Source organism: Oncorhynchus mykiss, chromosome 9 (genome assembly GCF_057628025.1).
Source record: "Oncorhynchus mykiss isolate SJ-2025 chromosome 9, ASM5762802v1, whole genome shotgun sequence".
NCBI classification, from domain to species: domain Eukaryota; kingdom Metazoa; phylum Chordata; class Actinopteri; order Salmoniformes; family Salmonidae; genus Oncorhynchus; species Oncorhynchus mykiss.
In genome coordinates, this window is record NC_143030.1 from 15,509,607 (window position 1) to 15,519,592 (window position 9,986).

Genomic DNA, 9,986 nt, shown 5'->3' on the forward strand with positions numbered 1-9,986 from the left:
TTTCTCATATTTTTGCTGCTGATCTTTTTTCAGAGCTTATCTGATTGGTCAAAAGACCAATTAGTGAGAAAAAAAACACAGAATTAGGCTGCTTGTCTAAATGCAGCCAAGGTGGCACAAGGTCTGATCTGGGGGCCCCCCAGATAGGGTGTGGCCAGGGTTTGTTTGGTCTCAGTGTCATGTATTGTCATGTTGTGTCTTGTTTCTGTCCTTTCTCTTCACCCTGTCTCCCTCTGCTGGTCGTACTAGGTTACCTTTTCTTCCCCTCTTTCCCCCAGCTGTCCCTTGTCTTCTCTGACTACCTCGTTCACCCCTTTTCCCACCTGTTCCCTTTTTCCCTCTGATTAGGTCTCTATATCTCTCTCTCTTTCTGCTTCTGTCTTTGTCGGATTCTCGTTTGTGTTACTCATGCCTGAACCAGACTATCGTCGTGTTTGCTGCAACCTTGTCCTGTCCTGTCGGAATCTGCCTGTTCAGCTAACCTTGTCCTGTCCTGTCGGAATCTGCCTGTCCATCTGAGCCTACGTGTGTTTCGTCATTAAAGAAACTCTGTTTTGTTAATTCGCTTTTGGGTCCTCATTCACGCACCTGACAGAAGAATCCGACCAAGAATGGACCCAGCGACTTCGGATCCTCTCCACTCTGCCGTCGAGATCCAGGGAGCGATGCTAGGCAGACACGAGCAGGAAGTGTCTGCTGCTCGACATGCCGTTGAGACCCTGGCCGCCCAAGTCTCCAACCTCACAGAACAGGTTCACCATCTCTGCCTCGATCCACCGGCCACTTCCAGGGCTTTCGAATCTCCGGAGCCCAGAATCAATAACCCGCCGTGTTACTCTGGGAAGCCCACTGAATGCCGCTCGTTCCTCACCCAGTGTGATATTGTGTTTTCTCTCCAGCCCAACACTTACTCCAGGAGCACAGCTCGTATCGCCTACGTCATATCTCTCCTTACTGGACGGGCTCGTGAGTGGGGCACGGCAATCTGGGAGGCAAGGGCTGAGTGTACTAACCAGTATCAGGACTTTAAGGAGGAGATGATACAGGTTTTTGATCGTTCTGTTTTTGGGGAGGAAGCTTCCAGGGTCCTGTCTTCCCTATGTCAAGGTAATCGATCCATAACAGACTACTCTATTGAGTTTCGCACTCTTGCTGCCTCCAGTGACTGGAACGAGCCGGCTTTGCTCGCTCGTTTTCTGGAGGGTCTCCGCGCGGAGGTAAAGGATGAGATTCTCTCCCGGGAGGTTCCTTCCAGCGTGGATTCCTTGATTGAACTCGCTATTCGCATAGAGCGACGGGTTGATCTTCGTCACCGAGCTCGTGGAAAGGAGCTCACGTTCTCCATTGCCCCCCTCTCCGCATCACTACCATCTTCCTCTGCCGGCTCGGGTGCTGAGCCTATGCAGCTGGGAGGTATCCGCATCTCGACTAAGGAGAGGGAACGGAGAATCACCAACCGCCTCTGTCTCTATTGCGGTTCCGCTGGTCATTTTGTCACTTCATGTCCAGTAAAAGCCAAGAGCTCATCAGTAAGCGGAGGGCTACTGGTGAGCGCTACTACTCCTGTCTCTCCTTCAAGATCCTGCACTACCTTGTCGGTCCATCTACGCTGGACCGGTTCGTCAGCTTCCTGCAGTGCCTTAATAGACTCTGGGGCGGAGGGCTGTTTTATGGACGAGACCTGGGCTCGGGAACATAACATTCCTCTCAGACAGTTAAGGGAGCCCACGGCCTTGTTCGCTTTGGATGGTAGTCCTCTCCCCAGGATTCAGCGTGAGACGCTACCTTTAACCCTCACTGTCTCTGGTAATCATAGCGAAACCATTTCTTTTTTAATTTTTCGTTCACCTTTTACACCTGTTGTTTTGGGCCATCCCTGGCTAGTTTGTCATAATCCTTCTATTAATTGGTCTAGTAATTCTATCCTCTCCTGGAACGTCTCTTGTCATGTGAAATGTTTAATGTCTGCTATCCCTCCTGTTTCCTCTGTCTCTTCTTCACAGGAGGAGCCTGGTGATTTGACAGGGGTGCCGGAGGAATATCACGATCTGCGCACGGTGTTCAGTCGGTCCAGGGCCACCTCTCTTCCTCCACACCGGTCGTATGATTGTAGTATTGATCTCCTTCCGGGAACCACTCCCCCCCGGGGTAGACTATACTCTCTGTCGGCTCCCGAACGTAAGGTTCTCGAAGATTATTTGTCTGTAGCTCTTGACGCCGGTACCATAGTCCCCTCCTCCTCTCCCGCCGGAGCGGGGGTTTTTTTTGTCAAGAAGAAGGACGGGTCTCTGCGCCCCTGCATAGATTATCGAGGGCTGAATGACATAACAGTGAAGAATCGTTATCCGCTTCCTCTTATGTCTTCAGCCTTTGAGATCCTGCAGGGAGCCAGGTTTTTCACTAAGTTGGACCTTCGTAACGCTTACCATCTCGTGCGCATCAGGGAGGGGGACGAGTGGAAGACGGCGTTTAACACTCCGTTAGGGCACTTTGAATACCGGGTTCTTCCTTTCGGCCTCGCTAACGCTCCAGCTGTCTTTCAGGCATTAGTCAATGATGTCCTGAGAGACATGCTGAACATCTTTGTTTTCGTTTACCTTGACGATATCCTGATTTTTTCACCGTCACTCCAGATTCATGTTCAGCACGTTCGACGTGTCCTCCAGCGCCTCTTAGAGAATTGTCTTTTTGTGAAGGCTGAGAAGTGCACTTTTCATGCCTCCTCCGTCACATTTCTCGGTTCTGTTATTTCCGCTGAAGGCATTAAGATGGATCCCGCTAAGGTCCAAGCTGTCATTGATTGGCCCGTCCCTAAGTCACGCGTCGAGCTGCAGCGCTTTCTCGGCTTCGCGAACTTCTATCGTCGTTTCATCCGTAATTTCGGTCAGGTGGCAGCTCCTCTCACAGCCCTTACTTCTGTCAAGACGTGCTTTAAGTGGTCCGTTTCCGCCCAGGGAGCTTTTGATCTCCTCAAGAATCGTTTTACATCCGCTCCTATCCTTGTTACACCTGACGTCTCTAGACAGTTCGTTGTCGAGGTTGACGCGTCAGAGGTGGGCGTGGGAGCCATTCTTTCTCAGCGCTCCCTCTCTGACGACAAGGTCCACCCATGCGCGTATTTTTCTCATCGCCTGTCGCCGTCGGAACGTAACTATGATGTGGGAAACCGCGAACTGCTCGCCATCCGCTTAGCCCTAGGCGAATGGCGACAGTGGTTGGAGGGGGCGACCGTTCCTTTTGTCGTTTGGACTGACCATAGGAACCTTGAGTACATCCGTTCTGCCAAACGACTTAATGCGCGTCAGGCGCGTTGGGCGCTGTTTTTCGCTCGTTTCGAGTTCGTGATTTCTTATCGTCCGGGCTCTAAGAACACCAAGCCTGATGCTTTATCTCGTCTCTTCAGTTCTTCAGTAGCCTCCACTGACCCCGAGGGGATTCTCCCTGAGGGGCGTGTTGTCGGGTTGACTGTCTGGGGAATTGAGAGGCAGGTAAAGCAAGCACTCACTCACACTCCGTCGCCGCGCGCTTGTCCTAGTAACCTTCTTTTCGTTCCCGTTCCTACTCGTCTGGCCGTTCTTCAGTGGGCTCACTCTGCCAAGTTAGCCGGCCACCCTGGCGTTCGGGGTACGCTTGCTTCCATTCGCCAGCGTTTTTGGTGGCCCACCCGGGAGCATGACACGCGTCGTTTCGTGGCTGCTTGTTCGGTCTGCGCGCAGACTAAGTCCGGTAACTCCCCTCCTGCCGGCCGTCTCAGGCCGCTTCCCATTCCCTCTCGACCGTGGTCTCACATCGCCTTAGATTTTGTCACCGGACTGCCTTCGTCAGCGGGGAAGACTGTTATTCTTACGGTTGTCGATAGGTTCTCTAAGGCGGCTCATTTCATTCCCCTTGCTAAGCTTCCTTCTGCTAAAGAGACGGCACAAATCATCATCGAGAATGTTTTCAGAATTCATGGCCTTCCGTCAGACGTCGTTTCGGACAGAGGTCCGCAATTCACGTCTCAATTTTGGAGGGAGTTTTGCCGTTTGATTGGGGCTTCCGTCAGTCTCTCTTCCGGCTTTCACCCCCAGTCTAACGGTCAAGCAGAAAGGGCCAATCAGACTATTGGTCGCATCTTACGCAGTCTTTCTTTTCGTAACCCTGCGTCTTGGTCAGAACAGCTCCCCTGGGCAGAATACGCCCACAACTCGCTTCCACATCTCCTTTTCAGAGTAGCCTCGGGTACCAGCCTCCGTTGTTCTCATCTCAGTTCGCCGAGTCCAGCGTCCCCTCCGCTCAGGCTTTTGTCCAACGTTGCGAGCGCACCTGGAAGAGGGTCAGGTCTGCACTTTGCCGTTATAGGGCGCAGACTGTGAGAGCTGCTAATAAGCGTAGAACTAAGAGTCCTAGATATTGTCGCGGTCAGAGAGTTTGGCTCTCCACTCAGAACCTTCCCCTTAAGACGGCTTCTCGCAAGTTGACCCCGCGGTTCATTGGTCCGTTCCGTATTTCTCAGGTCATTAATCCTGTCGCAGTGCGACTTCTTCTTCCGCGATATCTTCGTCGCGTCCACCCGGTCTTCCATGTCTCCTGTGTTAAGCCCGTTCTTCGCGCCCCCGCTCGTCTTCCCCCCCCCCCCCCATCCTTGTCGAGGGCGCACCTATCTACAGGGTCCGTAAGATTTTGGACATGCGTCCTCGGGGCCGTGGTCATCAGTACCTAGTGGATTGGGAGGGGTACGGTCCTGAGGAGAGGAGTTGGGTTCCCTCTCGGGACGTGCTGGACCGTTCGCTGATCGATGATTTCCTCCGTTGCCGCCAGGTTTCCTCCTCGAGTGCGCCAGGAGGCGCTCGGTGAGTGGGGGGGTACTGTCATGTATTGTCATGTTGTGTCTTGTTTCTGTCCTTTCTCTTCACCCTGTCTCCCTCTGCTGGTCGTACTAGGTTACCTTTTCTTCCCCTCTTTCCCCCAGCTGTCCCTTGTCTTCTCTGACTACCTCGTTCACCCCTTTTCCCACCTGTTCCCTTTTTCCCTCTGATTAGGTCTCTATATCTCTCTCTCTTTCTGCTTCTGTCTTTGTCGGATTCTCGTTTGTGTTACTCATGCCTGAACCAGACTATCGTCGTGTTTGCTGCAACCTTGTCCTGTCCTGTCGGAATCTGCCTGTTCAGCTAACCTTGTCCTGTCCTGTCGGAATCTGCCTGTCCATCTGAGCCTACGTGTGTTTCGTCATTAAAGAAACTCTGTTTTGTTAATTCGCTTTTGGGTCCTCATTCACGCACCTGACACTCAGCTCTCTCTTTCTTTCTCTCTGTCTCTCTGTCTGTCTATCTCGCCCTCTCTTGTTCCTTCACTTTCTCTCTCCATCTCTCTCCCTCTCCTCTCTCTCTCTCTCTCTCGCTCTTTCTCTCTGTCTCTCCCTTTCCTTCTTTCTCCCTCTCCTTCTCTCTCTCTCGCTCTGTCTTTCACTTTCTCTAGCTCTTTCACTCTCTCTCTCTCTCTCTCACTCTTTCGCTCTCTCTCTCTCTGTCTCTCTGTCTCTCTCGCCTACTCTTTCACCTTTTCTCTCTCTCAGTGCAGGCTGGGAGTGTTTGGTAGTTGATAGGCCATGTGTAGTTGAGAGGCCGTGTGTAGTTGAGAGGCCGTCTTCTTGAACATTTTCTTGGTGTTTTCTTTTAATCTAAAATGAAGAAAGCTGTGGTTGTGATCATGAAAAGAGTGAATTTGGTGGGTAGGCTGATTGCTAGTGGAATATTTGTAAGGAATATGTCTGTGTCGATTTCTCCCCTGTCGAGTCCTTCGACTAGAGTGGTAGTTCCATTTCTGATCTGTTTGCAACTGATCTTTTTCAGAGCTTATCTGATTGGTCAAAAGACCAACTAGTGAAAAAAACACATTTGGGCTGCCTGTCTAAACGCAGCAAAGGTGGCAAAAGGTCTGATCTGGGGGGGCCTATATAGGGTTGTTTGACACTGACCTGTAGGAGGTGGAGGTGTTCCTCTGTGTGTGGCAGCCGCTCCAGCTCAGTGCTTCTCATCTGTAGCTCAGTGATTTCCTGCTCCGGTTCCTTGATGAACTCTTCAGGCTGCCTCTCTGCTGCTTTCTGCTTCTCCTCAATCACCTTGATGAGCTCAGCCTGACGTCTCTCGATGGAGCGCACCAGAGCAGTGATGACCCCCACTTCATCCTCCATCCTCTCTTTCTATCTAATCTGATTAAATGAAATACATTTAAAAAATGTGGTTGGTCTGAGAATTTCACCTTGTGTAACCAAACCTAGAAAAATCACATTGTAGACTTGCACAGTATCCTTTATCTCTTTCTTGGAACTTGTCTGATGCCATCAAGGAAATACTGTAGAAAAATAGTCACATTCCGTTGTGCCAATGGAACTAAACCGGTAACAATAGATCAACAAGATACAAGATGCTTATAATAAGAACCACAGAGCTCACAATATAGGCCACTGGGAACGGCCATGTCTTCAAGTTGAAAAATGTAAAGAATGAAACACTGTTTCAGAGTGATGGCTAAAGCAGAGTCTTTGAAAGGCATTTCCACTGTAAATGAAATGAAAAACGTCCTAATTTGAACACTGGACAATTATTTTCTAATCTAATATAAAACACTATGGACAAATATCTTAAAGGTCATCTAATCTAATATAAAACCCTATTGACAAATATCTAAAACGTTTTCTAATTGAATACAAAACACTATGAATAAATATATAAAATGTCTTCTAATCCTACATAAAACACTATGGACAAATATCTAAAAATGTCTTCTAATCTGTTATTAAAACACTATGGACAAATATCTAAAATGTCTTCTAATCCTAAATAAAAAAAGAGAAAGTATATAAAGTAATTAACTCAAACTTATTCATAGTTCACATGCATGCGGCTGCTTTTGCGATAAACCATGACTTTAACCCTTGTGTAGTCTATACATTCTGTATACTCCTCTTGTCCCAAGGGTCAAAAACGCCCGCCTTCACTAAACCCCTATATTAAAGCAGATGAATTGAATTTTAAACCCCAAGTCTTTTTTTCATGAAGAAACAACCTGTCATTCATCACAAACTTTGTGAATATCTGGGTTTTCCCTCTTCACAATGCAGAAATACAGCATTTAATCAGTGGACACCACTCATCTTTATTTCAACACACCTGTCAACACACCTGTTTTCTTTACTAAGTAGAGGTTTATTATTATTATTATTACTGCTGAATTTATTGCTGTCAGAAGGTGGGTGTAGCTGGTGCATGAAGTCAGGTGCAGGAGAGCAAAATGAGTGAGCAACATACTTTACTCAAAATAAAGGCACAAGGTAACAATACACTTGACCAACAATAAACGATAATCAATTACGCACAGATGAAAACAGCACCCGTCGAAAACCAGCCATAATGTACTGAATGAACATAGAAACAATCACGCACAACAACATGGGGGAAACAGAGGGTTAAATACATGAACATGTAATTGAGGAATGAAACCAGGTATGCAGAAAACAAAGACAAAACAAATGGAAAATGAAAGGTGGATCAGCGATGGCTAGATAAACCCCTTTCAACCTACATGACGAACAACAGATACATAGAATGTGTCACAAGGTTAAGACTCCAAACTGGAACCATCTCTTCCTGGTACGGTATAGAGCAGAAACATTAACTCATGTTCTCTGGAATGCTCTTTAGGTTTTATCACCCAAAGACATTGTCAATCTAATCTGTCAGTGTTATCTCATAGAGGCCCATCCTCAGTAGATCACACACACAATAGTTAACAGAATACTATTTTCTGTCGAATAAAACAACCATTTGATGCAATAAAAGCATTATAACATAATCTTGCAATTTTTCCATGACAGCTTCCATTTATTTCCTAGTGAATACAGACCTAGTGCCTTATCAGCTGCCTGTGAGTGAATCACAGACACCCAGCGGTCCAGTGCCATCATGAATCATACTCTGAACTATGGGAAACCAGAATCCAGTGACAGACAACTCAATGTTTTAGATCAAAGCTGATAACACATAACTGAATAGCAGAAATTATATCTCCTGCATCCCTGTGTGATGTTACTTAACATGGCTGACAGGAGGTTGACCTCTCAGGTGGCAGTGTAGAGTTAATCAGGTTCCGCTGTGTGTCAATCAAATGCTGAGGTCAAGTTTAGCCCCTCCCCTTTCTACAGTGCTGTATGTATGATATTGTGTCTGCCTCTCCATCTTTTAACCCTCTCCACGCCAGAAAGGTCTGACACACAGATATTCACAAGAACAAAACCTTTTATTTTCAAAAGATGCAACATTAGTTTGATTTGTCAAAATCTTATTCCGATCTATAATAAACACTTTTAGGTCAAATATAGTCATTAACCTAAACAATTTCATTTCAAAGGTAGTACAGGATATTTATCATGTTTAATGCAAATTCAAACAACTAAACGTAGATAGATATTTAATTCCTTATAGTTTACAGCACTGTAGGTCATGTGGTAAGAATGTAATCTGCAAGATAATCTATTTATCTTATTTGTGTAAGCTGTTTTTGTGAACAGGTTTGCATTCTGTTCTCTCTGTGTTTTCTTTTAGGTGTCCTCCTCCTCTTCCCCCTGTCAACTAGCTCTGAAAGATTCTCAATCACAGTGTAAAGTCCCCTGGCAGCCCTCGTCTGACCGGTTCCTCACGGAGCTGGAATTAACACAGGGGTTATCATTTAATACATCATTTAATACATCATTTAACACATTTGTTAATGCTACTTTCCTCACGCTCCTTCCTACTCCTTCACTTCACTTTCCATCTTTATACATTTGTTAAAGCAACCAATACATTTAAATCCCTTTGATGAGTGAGATTTTCCCTCATCCTGGACGCACCTTTGCCAAGACTGTGCAAAGCTGTCATCAAAGCAATGGGTGGCTACTTTGAAGAATCACAAATATTATATGTATTTTGATTTGTTTAACACTTGTTTGGTTACTACATGATTACATATGTGTTATTTCATAGTTTATGTCTTCACTATTAATCTATAATGTAGAAAATAGTAAAAATAAAGAAAAAACCCTTAAATGAGTAGGTGTGTCCAAACTCATGACTGGGTACTGTATGTTTGACATTAACTTTCACCTGCTTCAAGATCTCAGATTCGGTTAACTCAAACTTATATCCTGTAGAGACACAATGAGTCAATAATACGAACAAGTGTGAAACAAACAAACAGACTGACAAACACAGTATTTAAAAGGAAAGGACGTGACAGGGTTGGCCTTTTTTATCAATTACATTAAATATTAAATTAAGTAGTTGACTGTCCGTCAGTTTGAGGTGTAGTGCTCATCTGTTGAGTTATTGATTGTATAGTTGTTGGTAGTTCAGGGATTCGTTGTGTATTAGGAGCTGTAGTTGTTGTATTAGGAGCTGTAGTTGTTGTATTAGGAGCTGTAGTTGTTGTATTAGGAGCTGTAGTTGTTGTATTAGGAGCTGTAGTTGTTGTATTAGGAGCTGTAGTTGTTGTATTAGGAGCTGTAGTTGTTGTATTAGGAGCTGTAGTTGTTGTATTAGGAGCTGTAGTTGTTGTATTAGGAGCTGTAGTTGTTGTATTAGGAGCTGTAGTTGTTGTATTAGGAGCTGTAGTTGTTGTATTAGGAGCTGTAGTTGTTGTATTAGGAGCTGTAGTTGTTGTATTAGGAGCTGTAGTTGTTGTATTAGGAGCTGTAGTTGTTGTATTAGGAGCTGTAGTTGTTGTATTAGGAGCTGTAGTTGTTGTATTAGGAGCTGTAGTTGTTGTATTAGGAGCTGTAGTTGTTGTATTAGGAGCTGTAGTTGTTGTATTATGAGCTGTAGTTGTTGTATTATGAGCTGTAGTTGTTGTATTATGAGCTGTAGTTGTTGTATTAGGAGCTGTAGTTGTTGTATTAGCAGCTGTAGTTGTTGTATTAGGAGCTGTAGTTGTTGTAGTAGGAGCTGTAGTTGTTGTATTAGGAGCTGTAG